The sequence below is a fragment of the Puma concolor genome, chromosome B1 (genome assembly GCF_028749965.1).
Source record: "Puma concolor isolate L17-30 chromosome B1, mPumCon1.1.hap2, whole genome shotgun sequence".
In the NCBI taxonomy this organism is placed as follows: domain Eukaryota; kingdom Metazoa; phylum Chordata; class Mammalia; order Carnivora; family Felidae; genus Puma; species Puma concolor.
The window spans coordinates 87,727,625-87,748,496 of NC_141670.1; the positions used below are offsets into that span (position 1 = coordinate 87,727,625).

Genomic DNA, 20,872 nt, shown 5'->3' on the forward strand with positions numbered 1-20,872 from the left:
GAGCAGGACTTTGGTTTTTAACTAGGTATCAAAACATAAAACTTTTGTGTTAATAGTTAAAGAAATGATCAGGAAAAATTAGAAAACTTAGGCATCTACATTTATGAACAAAATTGTGTTTAGGGGTTAGTTGAAAAGCTAGACGAATGATCAGAATTTTTACATAACTCAACAAGAAAGCACTGCTTTTAAAAAAAATACATGGAAGTTTAGTTTTTTGAAATGCAGTTTAAAAAAAGAAATGAGATTTCTGTCTTGAAAAATAAGTTCAGGAGCCAAATTTCTTTTCTTGAAAAGTCTCAAGAGTAGGTTGACTTCATGATGAGCTGTGATAACTTTTGTATTTGTTATACCATCAGAAATCCTCCCTGTGGCACAAAAGGACTCTTTTAATTAGAAAATATTGTTGCCACAGGGAGGTAGAAGATCGACATGAAAAACTGGGGATCTGAAAAGGAGCCCCTATCCTAGGATTACCTGAAGGTGAAACAGATTGAGCCAGAAGGAAGACAATGCTGGTAGGTTGGTTTTTCATTTACTAAGAATGTTTACAATTTTCCATTTAATTACAATTATTTCAATATACCTATACCATATTTTTGTTTCAAGAGTGACAATGATTTCTCCTTAAGGAGGGAGAAATAATGTAACAGTATCTTTCCTCCTAAACAATTTGTTACCTGTGCTAACCCCTGCCATGTTCCTAATACTTGTTTCTTTTTATAGATTAAGCTCTAGGGCTGTTTCATGCCTCCACTTACTTAGATGCTACTACTGACCAACATCTTCCAGTCCTTTTTTCTGCATTTCTGTTATTTCTGTTGCTTCTAATCTAGACTTTTTCTACATTTTTTTAAAGAAGTGTTTTCTTCCAGTTATCCATTTTGTTGAGTTTAGCCTAGTCACTAGTTTTCTAAAAAGGTAAAATGTGAATCTGAAGTTCCTTTCGTTTTTATTCTAGAACTGTTTGAATTATAATTGTACTGTGATTTGGATCAGTTAGAAAGCATTATTAGAGAAAAGTTTTTAATATTTTAGTAAGTATATTTCATTTAGCCTAAGATGCCATCTATTGTAAGAAACATTTTTAGATCACTAAAAGAAAAAAACGCTGCCAGTTATAAAGTTTAGGATACCATCAATTGTAAGATACATCCTAGTTTCAGAGATGTTAAAATGTGAAAAAGCGTACATCTTAGAATTAATGAAATATGGTATCATGCAATTATTAATCTTCCTGAAATTCCCATTTACTGGGCATTGGACATTAAAATGTCAGGTTTTTAAAAACTGGAGGTGAGTTGTGGTTGTGGAAGTCCCTAAATGTGTTGAGTAAGGTCTCTAAGTAGAGGGTGTTTAAGTGGAAAATCATTTAACTGTATTGTTTAAAAGTATACAAAGTAGCTAAAAGGTATTAAATTATGAAGAGTATAGAAGATGAAAAGTTTTAATATGACACATTTACTTAAATCAATAAATAGAGTTTTATCATAATTGTTACTTTATAATTGGACTTTATAATCCAAAAGGAAAATGAAGTGAAGCTTCTGCTTTCTAAACTGTTATTTTATTTTTTTAATGTTTATTTTATTTTTGCGAGAGAGAGAGAGAGAGAGAGAGAGAGAGAGAGAGAGAGAGTCCACATGGGGGAGGGGCAGAGTGAGAGAGGGAGACACAGAATCCGAAGCAGGCTCCAGGCTCTGAGCTGTCAGCACAGAGCCCAATGTGGGGCTCGAACCCACGTACCATGAGATCATGACCGGAGCCAAAGTTGGTTGCTTAATGACTGAGCCACCCAGGTGTCCCTTTAAGGGCTCTTTAAAATATCTGCCAATTTTTAGTTCACTTGAATGTATGTTTTACAGATTATTACGTGAAGGAAAAAATAGTGGCCAAAAGTAAAGAACTACCCTGCCAGTTAAAGGAGAAATGAAAAGGAATGATTTTAAATGGTATTTGTATGCTGTAAGAAACATGTATTTTATATAAATGGAAAGAGAAGTATATCTAGAAAGTAGATCATTAAAGGATGTTTACTTTTGGAAACTAGTAGCATTCATTCCTTTGCACTCAAACTTTTTACGTTTTAATTTTTAATTTTCAAACTTTTATTATTTTTTTTATAAGTTTTTAAATGTTTATTTATTTTGAGAAAGAGCAGAGGAGGGGCAGACAGTGAGAGAGAGAATCTTAAGCAGGCTCTGCACTATCAGCATGGACATGACCACGAGGTCATGTCCTGAGCTGAAATCCAGAGTTGGATGCACTTAACCGACTGAACCGTCCAGGTGCCTCCAAATTTTTAATTTTTTAAAGCACTAGTTAACTTTCAATTTTGCTATATAACAATGTGTCTGAGTAATAAATTTTTTAATTTTTATTTTGTAATAGTTTTTTATTTTTTTATGTTAGCAAGAGAGAAGGAGAACATGAGCAGGGGAGAGGGGCAGAGAAAGAGAGAGAATCTTAAGCAAGCCACATACTCAGTGCAGAGCCTGATGTGGGACTCGATCTCACCATCATGGGATCATGACCTGAGCCAAAATCAAGAGTCAGATGCTCAAAAGAACTGAGCCACTCAGGCACCCCAGTAATAAATTTTAGACTGAGGAGAGGGCTAAATTTGGATTGTATAGAATTTTAAATGAGTGTGGCACCTGGGTGGCTCAGTTGGTTAAGTGTCCCAACTTCAGCTCAGGTCATGATCTCACAGCTTGTGAGTTCGAGCCCTGTGTCGGGCACTGTGCTGACAGCTCAGAGCCTGGAGCCTGCTTAGGATTCTGTCTTTCTCCCCTCCCCCACTCATGTTCTGTCTCTCTCTTCTCAAAAATAAAAAAAAACATTAAAAAAAAAAAGAATTTTAAATGAGTAGCACACAAGGTTATAAATGTTGCCAAGTAGGGATAGCTGAAGGTTCTTAACTATAGGAATGCTTTAAAACATCTCTGGGTAAATTCATCCTCTACCAGCTCTTCCTAAGGGCTGATGCATGTTGGGCTCAGAGCCGAGTATCTTGTGGTAAACAAGACCTTGTCTTTGCTCTCACCATGCCTTCAGCTTTGTGGGCAATGAACAGTTAAACATATTATTATAACTAACTGTGATGGCTGTTATGATAGGATTAATGAAAAGTTTAGGGAGTATACAGCTAGGGAATGCCTAGGAGGACAGAGAATGCCTCCCTGAGAAGTGACATCTGAACAGATTTGAAGGGTTTGAAGTAATTAGCCAGGCAGAGAATAGCATGGTTGAAAGTCTGGGAGGAAGGAGAACATGGCCTATTTGAGTTGCAGAAGGGAATTCAGTATGGCTAGAATATGGATTATGAAAGGGAAAGGGAATTAAAATGAAGCTAATGAGGTAAAAAAATCTTATTGCTGAGGACTTTGTAAAGACTGTATCTTGTAATTGTAAGGCTGAGGACTTTGTAAGATTTGTATCTGTTTGTTGGGCCTTACCTAAAGCCCAATAGGAAGCCTTTTAAGAGTTTTTTAAAAAGTATGTTTTTTAATACAAATTTAGTTGTTTCCCAAACAGTACTGTAAATGAGAAGTAAAACAAGACAATCAAAGCATTACCGAAAATGATGAAAATGACATCTGAACTCCGTAGCTTCTCGTTCAGAGCTCCCTAATAGTTAGCTATTTTTATTCACCTGCCACTAAATTGTCTGCCTCTGTAGATTTGAGCTTTAGGTGTGCTCATCGCCTATACTAAGCTAAAAATTACAGAGATTAAAGTAGTTGCACATCTGGCCTTTCTTTTTGGAATTCAAACCTGGGTGCTTTGGTACAATGCTGTTTCAGGAGGAGGAATCATTGTCCCTTGTGCATCCTCCACGACCATTTGTAAACTGGGAAAGAGACCCATGAGTTTTCTCAGGTTCATGAAGGCGCCCATCATTTAAAGGAGGTCAAGAACATTTTCAACGCAACTATTAACTTTTGTAGAGTTGTTTCATCTTGTGTCATGTACCTCTTTGATCACATGGTAAATTCAGCCTGTGGACCTTCTCACGGAACAACTTTTTAAAATATATAAAATACAATAACTAGGATTACAAAGGAAACAAATATATTGAAATATAGCTTTTGAACTATTTTTAATTGTGATATATTAATGCATATGCTTCTTTAATAATGAATCATAAAATGAGATCTAGTGGCAGATCTAATTTATGTCAATAGATAGTTATGACCATAAATTACATTTTGAGATATCTGTAACAACTATAATATGAAAATATTTATGATATCTATTGGTCATGAAGTCACAAAACTGCCCAAACTATTGTGATTTGTGCCATTATTTAAAATTAAAATGCTTAATTTCAGTTAAAATCTAAAAAACAGTTTTTCTAGGTTTCATCCATATATTATTATTTTAGCTGTCATCTACCTTTTTCTCATCCTTTCTTGCCTATATTCTGCCCTACTGCTATTCTCTTTTTCCTAACAAGTCATAGTGGGGATCTGGAAGCCATTTTATTTTTTTTTTTAATATTTTTTGTAAATTTTTTTAATGTTTATTTATTTTTGAGAGAGAGAGAGAAGGAGAACGGGGGAGGGACAGAGAAAGAGGGAGACACAGAATTAAGATCAGGCTCCAGGCTCTGAGACGCCAGCACAGAGCCCAACGCAGGGGTCAAACTCGCGAACCATGAGATCATGAGCTGAGTTGAAGTCAGACACTTAACCGACTGGGCTACCCAGGCACCCCTGAAAGCCATTGAATACACTTTTATGATCCCTGCTAAGAAAAAAAAGCGCCTCTCAACTATGTAGTGGTTGATTGATTGACCTAATTTAACTTATTCTAAAACATTCTAATATTTGAGCATTTAGTATATTTCTTTAAAGCCTCATTTAATATTTTATGACCTATTTGTCAGTTTGAGATCCATCTATTTCCGTGACAAAAATTTCTGTGGCCAGTGGTTCTCAAACTTGACCATACATCAGAATCATCTGAAGCACTTGTTAAAATACAGATTGCTAGGCCCACCTCCAGAATTTCTGATTCAGTGGATCAGGGATGGGACTTAAGAATTTGCATGTTTCACAAGTTCGCAGGTGATGCTGATGCTGATGCTGTTGGCCCAGGGATCATACTTTGAGAACCATTATCTAAACTATTGGGAATGACAGCACTGAAAGAGAGCTTCTGCCATTGTGAAAACACAGTTAATACAGTAGCTTCTTACCATGTTGTGTTATTTCCATCACAGAAGATTGATATTGGGGGTGAAAAGATACCAAAATTCTTTCAGGTCTATATGAGATGATGTAATGAATTACTATTAATTAATTCATCAATAAATATTCATGGAGCATCTACCATATGCCAGGCACTATTTTAGGCATGGGCTAGCCGGGTAGACAAGACAGGCAATGTATCTACATTCCTAGTGCTTAGAATTTAGTGAAGAAAGCATGTAAGTTTGCCATACTGTAAAATTGTTTTGTCACAAATCAGATTATATAAATTAACATCTCCCAAACTGGTTTTTTGTAGATTTAATATTTGCAATTAAGCTAAGATCATTTCTTTTCAAGCATTTGAAGCAGCAGATAAATTCTCCCTCTTCCACCTTCATGTGACAGTTATTAAATACAGATGAGATACTGGTAAACTTAACATTTATCATGCACAAAGTACCTATTATATACAAACAACATCATGGCTCCTAGGGAGTAAGTGATTCAAAGTCGAATAAGACATGGTGCCTGGCCTTAAGGAAGCTTACCACCTAAATTGAGGAAAACTAGCATTCAAGGAAATAATACCGTGGTGTAGGTACAGTTGCGGACAGGTGAGGAAGCACAAAGAATTGCCAAGTATGGTAGCTAATCTAAAAGTTCCAGATTGCATTATAGCTATATGGTGGTTCATTTTAAATTTCATCATAAAGGCATAGCTGACAGTTAAGGCCTCTGGCTTTAGGGGCAGAGGAACAGGTCAAATGGAATTAAACATTCCTAAATCTCACCATTTTAATTTTTTTATGTGTGGAAATAGTACCACAAAACACGAGTGACTTATTTTTTCCCATTTTTCTTTTTCCCATTCATAAATCAGGGGACATTGAAAGAACCCAGCCTGTTTGCAGTGGTTAGCTACAATTTAGGAATGGGATTAGGAAATGGGATGGTACTAATTGTTATTTAAAAAAATTTTTTATGTTTCTATAATTTTTTTCATCAGTATACCAGGGAAGAAAGAATATAGCCCATTTCCTCTCTTTTGTTTAGGCATTGTTAAGATATAATGCCAGTTTTTATAAGAGATAACCCATATTCTCCTAATTTAAGGTCGGTGTTTGATCATAACTAGATGTTTGATTTCTTTTCACTTTGTAAATCAGTCAAAATACATATCCAACTTGAATGAACAGTTAAATTTTAAAATTTAACTGAAAATATTTTTCATATGTTTTATATTAGGTGGGTGGTGATCATAGGTAGTTATTCTCCAGGATAACTTATTTATTATTTTCTTCTTATTATTTATTTAAGAATATATTCAAACAAAACAAATTACTTGTTAGAACTTGGGAGAGATTTTCTTAAAACTAGACAACCTTGCAAAAGATCACTCTAGGAAGTTTTACATCAAAAAGGAAAGAGTTATAGCTCTAATTTAGTTAGTGAAAAGGTACTTCTTATTATACATGATGTTTGACAAGACTTTTAGGAAAACCAGAATTCTTTTGCTTCTTCTATATTACCTTTTTTTTACAACTTAATTCTCAGAAAATAGATAGTCAGAATAATAAGTTAGAATGAAAAAATTCTTTTCAAAGGAAACCAAGAATTGGTCTAAGAGGAAAAAGAAATGGAAAGGTGCTGATTTCTTCCTGAGACATTTGCTTGCTTTCTTTTTTTTAAATTTTTTAATGTTTATTTATTTTTGAGACAGAGAGAGAGCGTGAGTGGGGTAGGGGCAGAGAGAGAGAGAGAGGAAGACACAGAATCTGAAGCAGGCTCCAGGCTCTGAGCTGTCAGCCCAGAGCCTGATATGGGGCTCAACACAAACCGTGAAATCATGACCTGAGCCGAAGTCGGACGCTTAACCGACTGAGCCACCCAGGCGCCCCCAGGCTGAATTCTTATACTTCCTAAAGGAAGTAAAAGAGCATGAGGACCTGAGACCATTTGTGGAGTTATCTGAGATGGCCTGTTGTACACAGAGCATATTTGTGTGTGTGTGTGTGTGTGTGTGTGTGTGGCTAGAATAAGAAATTAGATATGGCCCTAACTGTAAAGGATGTTGCTTTTTATTGGGGAAAATATATAAGAAAACAACTCTTTAGGAGTGCCTGGGTGGCTTAGTCAGCTAAGCGGCCGCCTGTGGCTCTCAGGTCATGATCTCATGCATGGTCTATGAGTTTGAGCCTTGTGTCAGGCTCTGTGCTGACAGCTCAGAGCCTGGAGCCTGCTTCTGTTTTTGTGTCTCCCTCTCTCTCTGCCCCTCCCCCACTCGCACTCTGTCTCTGTTTCTGTCTCTGTCTTTCTTTCAAAAATAAACATTTAAAAAAAAAAAAAAGAAAAGAAAACTCTTTATAACCGAAGGTTCAAAGAAAATCTGTGTTGTAAGAATGAGAGAGAGAGCTATTATTTATTTTGATGGAACGTTCATATTTTAGCTGGGCCTGGGACAATAAAATTTCATTTGAGAAATGTTAAAGAAAAAAAATCAATGATCCTTGTTAAAGCACCATAAGGAAGACTTTATTCAAGAGGGGGGTACTATTATGATAAGGATAGAGACCACTGTTACATGATTTTGCAGTGAGGGAGAGAGAGAGTGGGCTCAACTCTGAGTACAGCATAAGCAAGTGGTAATTTATGGCCAAGGAGCAGAGTCATTGGATGGAAAATTTCTAAGAGAAAACATCAGGAATGGAGGGGTGGGGGTTCTGGTTAAACAGATTCTTGCTAAATACAGGCCAGGATGATCACACATTAGCTGGGGATTTGGGAAGGATGAGGAACCCGATTAGATATGGAGAGTAATCAGATATGGAGGATGAGGGATTCTAAACAGACTAGCTAAACTGACTTAAAGTTCTTGTTAGAATGGGATTTTATAAGGAAGTACACAGATGGGCCTAGGAGAAGGTTCAGGAGCCTGACTAAAGAAAGTTTGGTAGACAAAGAATCTTTGTTCAGCAGCAAAAGATTTTCTGGTTGAAAAGTCATCATTTATACCTTCTTCTACCTTACCTCCTAGCCCAAAACCAGATCATGTCAGTTTTCAATTTTGCCTCCAAAATATATCTTGAATCTACCAGTTTCTTTCCATCGTCATTGCTCCTAGCCTAGACTAATCTGTAGTTATTTTATGTGAGTTATGACCATGGCCATTGGCCTTCTAACTGGTGTTCTTATTTTCACTCTTGGCCCTTCTGCCTTTCACTCCAAACAATCCATTCTTTATATAGTAACCAAAGTGATTTAAAATATATATTTATAAATTTAATCATTACATTCCCTTCCCTAAAACCTTGCAGTGGGTTCTAATTGCACTTAGGATAATATTCATAATTTTTAACATGGCCTTCAAGACACTGAATATTTTGTCTCCTCTCATCCATCTAGAAACAATAACAACAATAATAGCAACAAAAACAAAACCGTAACATTTAAAATGTATTTACCATATTGCCAGGAATAGTTCTTAGGTCTTTACATATTAATATATTTAATACTTTTAACAACCCTAGGCTGAATAACTTTTCCAAGGTTGGACAGCTATTTAAGTGGTGGAGCAAGGATTTAAATTCAGATTGTAAGCCCAAGCTCTGAAGCATTTATACTCTGATGAATTATATACATCCCGCTCCCCCCATTCGCACACTGTTGTCTTTTATATATATACACACATATACACACTGTTGTCTTTTTGCATTTCCATTAATCTAAAATTTACCTTCACATGGTACTCACATACACCATTTGCTTTCTGGGACAGAGTGCTTTCCATTTTTCAGTTTCTTACTCCTGGTCATCCTTTAGATCTCAGTTTAAATGTCACTTTCTAAGAGAAATACTGCGTTTAGCTGATAAAAAGTCAATCTCCATTAGGACTGTTCTGTTATTTTTGTCATAGCCCCCATTTTTCTTTTTTGGTTAGCACCTACAACTTTGATACAATAAACTCCCACAATGTGAGGGTAAATAATTCCCAAAACCTCAAATTGCATGGAACATGGCATTATTGTGAGTTTAATAAAATGGCCCGAGACAAGCTGTGTGGAGAAAGACATGTGTGAAAGGGGTTCCAGGACTCAGACTATGGCATCCAGATCAGTCTAAGGTCCGGCTGTGGTTTGGTGCCACCTGGTGGGTAGTTGTGTACTCCAGTGATGGTTTGAGGGTAGAGTGGAAGATGGGAGCCAATTACCATGTATTCATTATTCAGTACATTACCATGTATTCATGTATTCATTAAGTTCTGTTCTATTTGTATTTACTTGTTTAATGTTTCCACATGATGCTTCATAAAACCAGAGGGCTTATCCTTTGTGTTTACTGGTATTGCTCAGAGATAGGCACCACATAGGTTTTCAATAAATTATTTATTGATGGGTGAGTGAATGAGAAGACATCATGAACGAGAACAATGCCAGGAATTTTGGATTTTATTTAGATTAGGCTTTGTAGTGGCATATGGTAGAGAGAGATAAGGCTAGAAAGATAGAGTGGAACCAGATTATGGTAGCCCTTGAATAAAATAGTTAGGAACTGGGTGAAACGTGAGCTGGAGAAATTGAGAAGTGAAAAGAAGGACACTTATTTTAAGCAACTAGAACATACTGAAATAATAGAAATAGAAGGTATAGCTTCCAGAATACTAAGTTGGGGGTAGGAAATAAACTAAACGTGATGAAATCTAACAAAAGGCAACAAAGGAGAAAAAATGGAAATACAAATAATAAATCAAGATAGTAGAAGTAAGTAGAAGTAAGTCCAAAACATCAGAAATCATATTAAAGTAACCTGTTGTGATCTTAACATGAGCCTGTGTTATTTTTAACAGATAACACAAAACAAAATGATGTAAATAATATAAAAAGGATAGAAAAAAAATATTCACCTGAAAAATGCTAACCAAAGGAAGCTGGTATAATAAAATAGAATTTAGGGTGAAAATTTTTAATTGCTATGGAGACTCTTCAGACTGCTAAAAGGAACAATCCAGAAAATATAATCATCATAAACCTATGTGCATCTAACAACATAGCTTTGAAATATCATTTAAAGCAAAACCTTTCAGAATTGCAAGGAGACGTAGACATTCCTACAAAACAATGGGACTTCAGTACACCTCAGCCAAAATTGCAAAATCAAGCAGATACAAAATTAAAAATGGGATCAAAGATTTGAACCATAGGACTTACAGACTTCATAGAGATTTATAGAACATTTTTTTTTTCAACGTTTATTTATTTTTGGGACAGAGAGAGACAGAGCATGAACCGGGGAGGGACAGAGAGAGAGGGAGACACAGAATCTGAAACAGGCTCCAGGCTCCGAGCCATCAGCCCAGAGCCCGACGCGGGGCTCGAACTCACGGAGTCCGAGATCGTGACCTGGCTGAAGTCGGACGCTTAACCGACTGCGCCACCCAGGCGCCCCTAGAACATTTTTTAAAAAGTTTATTTACTCAGAAACCGACATGGGGCTCAGTGTCACAAACCGTGAGATCATGACCTGAGTTGAAATCAAGACTTGGACGCTCAACCAACTGAGCCACCCAGGCGTATAGAACATTGTAGCTAACCTAATAAAATACAACCCCATACACTTTTTTCCAGATATACTTAGGTCGGTTTTTAACTGTGAACTAGGCCATAGAGGAATCTCAACGATGTCCAGAAAATCCATATCATTCAAAATTTATCATGTCATCCTAATACAAGATATATTAGAAACCAACAATGAAGTGAAAATCAAAATACTTTACACTGGCAACTAAAAACTCATTAACTGATGAAAGAGAAAATGAAAATTATAAAACATTTGCAACGAAATAACAATGAAAGCGTCGCATATAGAAATTTGAGATGTAATTTAAATAGAACTCACTGGAAAATTTAGTAGCTCTAAATGCATTTATTGGAGAATATGAAAGATTGATATAGTGAGCATTTAGATGTTAATAAAAGACCAACAGAATAAATCAAATTAAGTAAATGAAAGGAAATGATAAAGATAAAAGTCAATATTAATGAAATAGAAAATAAAATAGATTATTGATGAAACCATAAGTTTTAAAAAATGGATGAACCTCTGTAAAGACAGACCAAAGAAAAATGAGCACTATGAAGAAAAAAAAATGACCAGTAGAATAGAGTTTGGAAATCATAAGAAAGTACTGTGAATGACCTATTGCCAAGGATTTTGAAAATCTATGGACAATGAAAAGAATATATATATAAATTACAATAGATTCCAGAAGAAATAGAAAACATTCAAATCAACTTTTTCAGTTCTTTAATTTTACACATGTATTCCCTCATTCAAATAAAATCCACCAGACCGAGGTCTATTACTGAAATGTCAAGGGATACATACTCCCTATTATATACAAACTATTATGGAAACAGTAAAGAGGGAAAAGTTTCCAACTCATTTATGGAGGTAGTATAACTTTACTTTAAAATTGACCCAATATAAAAAGAAGAAAATTTCTTGCTGAATTTATGTATGATCATAGCTACAAATATTCTAAATAAATAATAGTAAATCTAGTGCTAATTAAAAAACACATAGTGACTAACTGCATACTAGGAAGGCAAAGAAGGCTATTAGAAAATCTGTTGAAGCACTTTGTGGCTCAGTCAGTTAAGCGTCCAACTCTTGATTTCAGCTCAGGTCATGATCTCATAGTCCTGAGATCGAACCCCACTTGGGGCTCTGTGCTGAGTGTGGAGCCTGCTTGGGGTTCTCTCTCTCCCTTGCTGTCCCCCTGCCCCACTCATCCTCCCTCTCTCTTTCTCTCAAAATAAGTAAATAAACTTAAAAAAAAATAAGAAAAAGGAAAATCTGTTAATCTGCCATATGAATAGACTAAAAGAGAAAACCCGTACAATCATTTCAGTAGGTGTAAAAGTTCACCATCTTCTGAGACTTTTAATCTGGATTGGGGCTTAATGAGGTATCTATATTAAAAATTATGGCAAATACCATAATTAGTAGGGGAACAGGATGCCAGCTATCATCTCTACTAACTAACATTTTTTATGGGGGTCCTAGCAAATGTAAATAAGAAAAAGAAATAAAAAGTATGAAGATCAGAAGGGAAGAAACAAATCTGGTATTCACAAATGGTTTAATTAACACATAAAATTTAAGAAAATGCATAGATTTTAAAACTGCTTTAGAGAGTTCATCAGGGTTGCTGTATACAAGAACAATAATCAGAAAATAATAAAGATGTGGTATGCATGTGTGCATGCGTGAGCGCACACACACACACACACACACACACACACACACACACACACACACACACAGGAATAATACTCAGCCAAAAAACCAGAATGAGATCTTGCCATTTGTAACAACATGGCTCTAGGATGAACTTAGAGGGTATAACATGCTAAATGAAATAAGTCAGACAGAGGAAGACAAATATCATCTGGTTCCATTTATAAATGTGTGTAACTTAAGAAAACAAATAAAAACCAGAAACAGATCCATAGATACAGAGAACAAAGTGTTGGTTGATAGAGGGGAGGGAAGGTGGGGGGATGGGCAAAATAGGTGAAGGGGATCAAGAAGTAGAGACCTCCAATTATAAAATATAAATAAGTCATGAGGCTATACATGCACATAGAATATAGTGAATAATATTGTAAAAACATTATCTGGTGATAAATGATGACCACACTTATTCTAGTAAGCACTTAGTAATATATAGAATTGTTGAATCACTGTGTTATACACCTGAAACTGATCTAACCTTGTATGTCAGCTATACTTCAATAATAAAAATTTAAAAATAAAAAAATCAAAGTGAAACAAAAAGATCCCATTCATAATAGTAAAAAAACCTTAGGTATCTAGGAATAAATCTTTTTTTAAAGATGTTCATCCATTTATTTTGAGAGAGAGAGAATGTTTGTGTACACACGCAAGCAGGGCAGAGAGAGAGAGGGAGGGAGGGAGAGGGAAGGAGAGGAGAGAGAGAGAGAGAGAGAGAGAGAGAGAGAGAGAGAGAGAGAGAGAGAGAGAGGAGCCCAAGCAGGCTCCTTGTTCACAGCGTGGCTCGATCCCATGAACCAGGAGATCATGAGCTGAGCCAAAATCAAGAGTCAGACACTCAATTGACTGAGCCACCCAGGCACCCCTAGGAATAAATCTTAACAATAATATGCAATACTTTCATGAAAATAAGAATATAACTTTATTGAGGAGCATAAATAAATGAAGAGATATATAACTTAGGAGGAAATTCCTTTCGTCTTTAACCCACAAACACACATGGAAAGATGGACAAGGTAAAACTGTTAATTCTTCCCCAATCTATAAATTTAGCACAATTCCAGTCAAAATCTTAACAGGTATTGTTTTTGGTGGAGTTGATAAACTCTTAGATAAAGATCAAAAATAATCTAGACAATTCTGCAGAAGAGCAAAGTGTAGAGTACTTGCGCTCCTATCTTTAAGGAATGATTATATAGCCCTAGAAAAATTTTAAATGTGTTATTGGCCCACAGACAAATAGTTCATTAGGATAGAATAGAATAGAAACCCCAGAAACCGAGTAAGCATGTATTTATAAACCTGGTATATAATAGACATAGATTTATAAATCGGTGGGAAAGGATGGGCTATCTATCAATTATATTAAGATAGTTGGCTTTTTACATAGGAAAAAAAAAAAAGTAAGAGGGTACTTCACACCCTCGTTTTATTGTTTCAATTGATCTATTCCTTTCTATCCTTTTTATGTATACGACAATCACATCTCCCTTCCTCATAAGCATCGACTTTAATTTGATCAAGCCATATTTTGTAACATTGTGTATATCCTATTGTACATATTTAACATTTATATAAATGGTATTATGTATCTGTTTGCTACATTTTTTAGTAAGTACTGTTCTTAATATCCATGCATGTTGCTTTGTGTATATGTAATATGTTGCCACACAATACTCCAGGATAGATACCCATTACATTTTACCTTTATAAGTTAACCAGTAACGGATACCCATCACTCCTTACTTGTATCAGCTATTGTTGCATAGCAAACCAACCCCAAATTTATTGGCCTGAAACAAGAACTAGTTATGGATTTTCCTGAGACTGTGGGTTAGCTATGTGGTTCTGCTGAGATGGCTGGACTTACTTACCTATTTGTGGTCATCTGTGGATCATTTGGGAGCTTAGTGGTCTAAGAGGGTCTCAGCTGTTACAACTCAGCCCTCTTCTATTTTTTCTGCTTATCTCACATCTTTTTCTTTTCTTATAATGTCGGTAAAGAACTCTAATATGTTGAAGAGTAGTGATACTAATTGGCATCCCTGTTTTGTTCCTAATCTTGAAGGGAGTGTAGCTAAAGTTGCAATCTAAAGTATAATGTTTGTTGTAGGTTTTAGTGTATAAAGAATTCCCATCTGTGCTTTTGGTTTTATTTTTGTATTAGTTATACATAAATATGGAGTCTTATCCAATGCTTTTTCTGCATTTTTTGGTAAGTTACAATTTTTCTCCTTTAATCTTTCGATGTGGTCAGTTAATTGATGGATTCTCCATGCTCTATTTTAAGTTTAGGACTTTTCACAAATAATATGGAGAGGAGGTTGTGGACTACATTTTAATTTCTCTACTACTTACTATTCATTTTTTCTTTATATAATTTATACAGTTTCTTTATATAATTCATCCACATTTAAGCCTAACATACAATTGTTTAGAATACTGATTTCTTATTTTCTATATCTATTGTACTTATGGTTATTTCTCCCGTTTTGTTTTATATTTGCACCTTCTTTTCTTGATGACTCTTGCTGAGGTCTATTTTATTAATCTTTTCAAAACCATCTTTTGGTTTTGTGAATCTTTTCTGTTTTTTAAAATTATTTTTCTCTATTTCATTTTTCCTACTCTTTTTTATGTCTTTCCTTCTGTTTCTTTGGTTTTGTTCTGTTGACTTTTCCATCTTTATGAGTTGAATGCTTAGCTTATTTTTAAACCTTTTCATCTCCTGACCTCTGAAGTACTGTTTTAGCTATGCCACACCTAGTTTGACATGTTATATTTTAATTGTAATTCATTTCTAAATATTTCTTAAGTTCTTTATGATTTCCTTTTTATTCCAGGGACTATTTAACATACATTAAAACACATATTAATTTTACTACATCAAAATGTAAAGTTTTTATAGGACAAAGGATACTATAGACCAACCAAATTAAAAGTCAAACAGCAGGTTGGCAGAAGATATTTGCAACACATATCTGAATTATTATCTATGATATGTTGACATTCTATACCTCATTAAGACAAAAAGTATCCTAGAAAAATGACAATGGATATGACTAGGCAATTTATAGGGGGCCAGTAAGTATATGAAAAAGTATCCCCGGTACTTATTAAGTATATGCAAATTAATACAACAATGAAAATTTTCTTGTCACCCAATAGACTTTTTAAAGTCTGATTATATCTTGTATTGACAAGAATTTGAGAAAAATGGAAACTTTTACCACATCATTGATGGGATTTTAGACTTGCATAGATACTTCGGATAGAGTAACATATAAAATTTAAAATGTACTTATTCTATTCTATAAAAATTCTATTTGTAGGTATATACAGTGAACTAACTCTAGCGTACATGTTTTTTTTTAATGTTTAGTTTTGAGAGAGAGGGAGAGAGACAGAGAGTGCAAGCCGGGGAGGGGCAGAGAGAGGGAGACAGAATCAGAAGCAGGCTCCAGGCTCTGAGCTGTCAGCACAGAGCCCGATGTGGGGCTTGAACCCACGAACCATGAGATGATAACCTGAGCCGAAGTCGGATGTCCAACAGACTGAGCCACCCAGACACCCCTAGCATACGTGTTTAGATAAGAATTTTTTGCAGCATTGTTCATTAAAGTGAAAATGGAAATAAATTTATTTGCCTACCAGTAGATAATTTGATGAATAAAATGGGGTAAATTCATGCATTGGAATATTTTGCAGCATCTAAAAAGCATAGCAATATTTATTTATGCTGGCATGGATAGAATGTAAATATTGAGTGAAAAAAAGTAAATTTTAGAATGGTGTATATAGAATAATGTCATTTATGTACCCAAAGCATGCAAAATAATAGTATAAATTATTCTGGGACACACACACACACACACACACACACACAAATGTAAAAAATAGACTAGAAGAATATACATAAAACTTAATGATAGTGGTTTCTTTGGAAATGAAATGGTGAATGAGAACTGAGAGTAGTCCTGAAAGATGTTATCTTACCCTGTAATGTGTTATTTCTTTTTTTTTTTTTTCAACGTTTATTTATTTTTGGGACAGAGAGAGACAGAGCATGAACGGGGGAGGGGCAGAGAGAGAGGGAGACACAGAATCGGAAACAGGCTCCAGGCTCCGAGCCATCAGCCCAGAGCCCGACGCGGGGCTCGAACTCACGGACCGCGAGATCGTGACCTGGCTGAAGTCAGACGCTTAACCGACTGCGCCACCCAGGCGCCCCTAATGTGTTATTTCTTAGGGAGAAAAAAGCATCTTCAGGCATAAATAACAAAATGTTAACAGTTGTTGTTCTGGATGTTGGAAAGATAAATGTTTGTTACGTTATGTTTTATAATTTCACGTAGGTTTTGAATCCTTCTCAAAAATTGTATAATACATGAATACCTAAACTAGGATCATAGATGATGCAGATTTCTAGCCTGGGAAGATGGTAATGTTGTTGATAGGAGATTTGTAGATAAAAGATCTTTAGGGGCGCTCGGGCGGCTCAGTTGGTTAAGCGTCCATCAGACTCTTGATTTCAGCTCAGGTCATGATCTCACAGTTTGTGAGTTCGAGCCCTGCGTCCAGCTCTGTTCTGATAGTGTGGAGGAGCCTGTTTGGGATTCTGTCTCTCCTTCTCTCTCTCTCTGCCTCCCTGCCCCACCTCTCTCAAAATAAATAAATAAATATTTAAAAAAAAAGACCTTTAGGTACCAGCAGGTTAGCCCAATAAAGATGTTTACCATAACATTGGAAATTAGAGCCTAGAGCTAAAAAAAATAATAAGTCAGGCCTTGAGATACTGATTTTTGATCAGTAGAGAAATAATATTGAAAACACTAGTGTTGGATGGGTAATAACATTCTTGAGAGAGTGAAGAATGAAGAGAGAAGATGGTTAAGGATCACACTTTGGGAGGACAGCCACCTTTAAGGGTTGTGGAGAAATGGGTGAAATCAACTGAAAAGAAACAAATAGGAAAAAAAAAACAAAGCCAGGCAGTTAATTCTCATGAAAATCAAACGAAGGGAAGGATTTCGTTAAGGGGTGGCCAATAATGTCATTCGTTTGGAGGACTAAGAGGAGTTGGCTGGGTTTGGCAATTAAAAGCTCAGTGTTGACCTCTGAGGAATTTTTTGGTAGGTAGCACGCAGAAGCTGTATTGTGAGAGGGGAAGAAATTAGTTAATCTGAATATTCCTTTTGGAATCACTCAAGATAGAATTTAACCTAGAGTTGCAGTAGATCTTAGTTAAGAACTCCGTTGTTAATTTTTTCATAAACATGCTAAATGGGAATTATGTATTAGCTCTTAGAAAGTTTCATAAGAATTGAAAAAGATTTTTACAGAGTATTCAAGATTCTACAAATTCTTTAAGGATAATAAAGAACCCAAACCCTTGAAATCAGCTGTCATAAATGTTATCTGAAATACAGAGATCGTTAACTATTTAAACTCATTTTGCAGGGTGTCATGTACATATGGGCACTTAATAAATGCTATTTGGAAAGAGTTGTTTCTCTAATATCCATTAGAAAAAACCAGCTACAATAATCAATTGACGGTCTTTTAGGAGTGGCTTCTAAGAATCCGAAGCTGTGTGTCACCCAGTGTAAACTATAGAGTGTAGAGACAGTAAGCTCAAGGAAGAGTCGGGCCCGGGAATAACTTAAGTAAAATGCAGAAAACCTAAACCAAACCATCCGCCTTCAAAACGGTACATACTGAGTCCTTACTCACTGTAGGGTTTTCGTGGTCCTTAAATGCATACGGCAAGATAATTTATGATGAAATAACTGTTAGGAGTCATAGATTTCTTTGAGAGTCTAAAAATAGCCATGACTCTTCTTAGAAAAATGCACATTGTACTAACAAAATTTTGCCTTTGTGAACCCCTAATTAAAAATGTATGCTTTATGAAGGCTTTTATACGTATAAATAATTTAACTTTCCTGGGTGGTAGTTAAAAATGTAGTATATACTCACTCTTCCCTAATTTCATGTATAAGCAATTTTGTACATCATACTGTCTCTAAGGACTTCACCATTAGTGGGAGTTCTATGTGAATTAGGAAGGCTTAATTCTTTTCTTTTGTTAATATAACGTAGTGTTACCAGGTATGATAATAGGTACCTATGATAGAAACTTGCTCAAAGTAAGTGCTAGATAATTCTTTGTTGAATAAATGAATATGTGACTTTAAGTTCAAACGCCTTCATTTTAATAATACTTTATGGATGTTTATTTATTTATTTTGAGAGAGAGACAGAGCGTGAGCAGGGGAGGGGCAGAGAGAGAGGGAGACAGAGGATCTGAAGTGGACTCTGTGCTGACAGCATAGAGCCTGATGCGGGACTCAAATTCTCCAGCCAAACTGTGAGATCATGACCTTAGCTGAAGTCAGATGTTTAACCGACTGAGCTGCCCAAGGGCCTGGGTAGTTTTTAAGGTTAAGGATTGGGGAGTGGCTTATTTGCATGGTTCTAACTCAGGGATTTTCGTGAGGCTGCAGTCCCCTGAAGGCTTGATTAGGGCTGGGGGGTTGGGGGGAGGGGTCTGTCTTCTAGATAGCTCAGACACAAGACTGTTGGCAAGATGCCCTGTTTTCTTGCCTGAAAGGCCTCTCTGCATAGTTACTTGAGTGTACTTATGACATGGTGGTTGGCTTCCTTGGAGAGAGTGACCCAAGAGGAAGAGATCAAGCAGACAGTTTCTGAAGTTCTACATCATCACTTGAGTTTTATGCTATTTGTTATAAGTGAGTCATTAAGTCCAGCCCACACACAAAGGGAGAGGGGAATTAGGTTCCACCTTTTGAAGGGAGGAATATAAACTAATTTTCAGACAAGAAAGAAAATGGACAGGTACTAAATGCATTGTAACAGATAAGAAGGCCTTGTTACTTTGGTGCTTGGGTAGCGTTTGAGAGTAAGGGCTCTTAGAGTCAGTGTTTGGGTTCAAATCCTGGCCCTGCCTCCCATTAACTCGATGACCTTGCTCACGGAACCTTAGATTCCACATCTATAAAATGAGCACAATGGCAATATACATTTCACAGAAATGTAGAGAGGAATATGTGAAAAAAGCGAAGGTAAAGCATTTAGCATAGTAGCTTTTATTTCAGAGTCCGGAGTGCTAACCATTATACCATGGAACCACTAGCTTTTATTTCAATAAGAGTTAGCTATTTATCAGGGGCCTGGGTGGCTCAGTTGGTTAAGCATCCAACTTCAGCTCAGGTCATGATGTCCCTGGTTGTGAGTTCAAGCCCTGCAGCAGGCTGTCAGGCTCTGTGCTGACAACTTACAGCTCGGAGCCTGGAGCCTGCTTTAGATTCTGTCCCCCCTCCCCCCCCAATATAAAAAATAAACATTAAAAAATTTTTCCAAAAAGTTAGCTATTTATCTTTTTTCCCTTGCCAATATAGAGCAGTAACTTTAGTGTAGGAGATACCTTTCTGTAATGTTATTAGCAGAATGTGAATTTGCTCTAAAGTGTCTACCATGCTAACCTATCTATTCTTACTCAGTTTTTTATTCTGCTTATTAATACCTGCTTAATCTTGAAGACTTGAGAAATGCAGATGAATGTGTGTGAATGTGTGTGTATACTATACACGTACACATATTATATATACATACATTCACATGTACTACATGGTTTGGGTCATATTGTGTGGAACAAATACATATGTAATTAAATCTTGGCACATTTATATTTTTACTATTTTACTGTGTTGTTAAAAATTCTTCAAACGTGGCTCAGTTGGTTAGGTATCTGGCTCTTGATTTCGGCTCAGGTTATGATCTCATGGTTTATGAGTCCAAGCCCTGCAACAGGCTCCGAGCTGACAGTGTGGAGAGCCTGCTTGGGATTCTGTCTCCTTCCCTCTCTCTGCCCCTCCTGCGCACGCTCTCTGTCTCTCTCTCTCTCTCTCAAAATAAGTAAACTTAAAAAAAAAGTACTAAATTTTAAAAAGAAAATAAGAAAAAAATAAAAAATAAAAAACAAATGGACCAAAAATAGTTAAGTGTTGGCAAAGATGTGGAGAAACTAGAACCTTCATACAGTGCTGGTTTGGGAATGTAAAATGGTACAGTCACCAGGAAAAACAGCTGGACAGTTCCTTAAAAAAAAAAAAAATTCTTCAAATCATTTTTAATGGAGCAATCAATCCATTGAGTGTCTTCCATTTCTTCAGGCTAGGCCCTGGAAATGAAACTCCTGGGTCAGAATACATGAACCTCTTTTAGATTCTTGATATATAATGCCACGCTGCTTTCCTGAAAGTTTGTACCAATTTATATTTCCAGCAGCAGCTTTTCCTTACTTGCTATTCCCAATATAGTATTTTTAGTTTGCAAAAAATATTGGTGGCTCTTGAAAA

The 20,872-nt window shown here is 35.9% G+C and overlaps 1 protein-coding gene across 8 annotated transcripts in view; it reads left to right on the forward strand.

Annotated features, from left to right (window-relative positions):
* ELF2 (E74 like ETS transcription factor 2) overlaps positions 1–20,872 on the forward strand; it is a 95,017-nt gene that overhangs the window by 49,313 nt on the left and 24,832 nt on the right. For 2 of the 8 annotated variants that reach the window (XM_086704213.1, XM_086704214.1), the window contains exon 1: positions 416–518. The exons of the other annotated variants lie outside the window; for them this stretch is intronic. The gene's annotated coding sequence lies outside the window, so the exon portion shown is untranslated. Of the gene's footprint in view, positions 1–415; positions 519–20,872 lie in introns of those variants that run through there. 8 annotated transcript variants of the gene reach the window in all.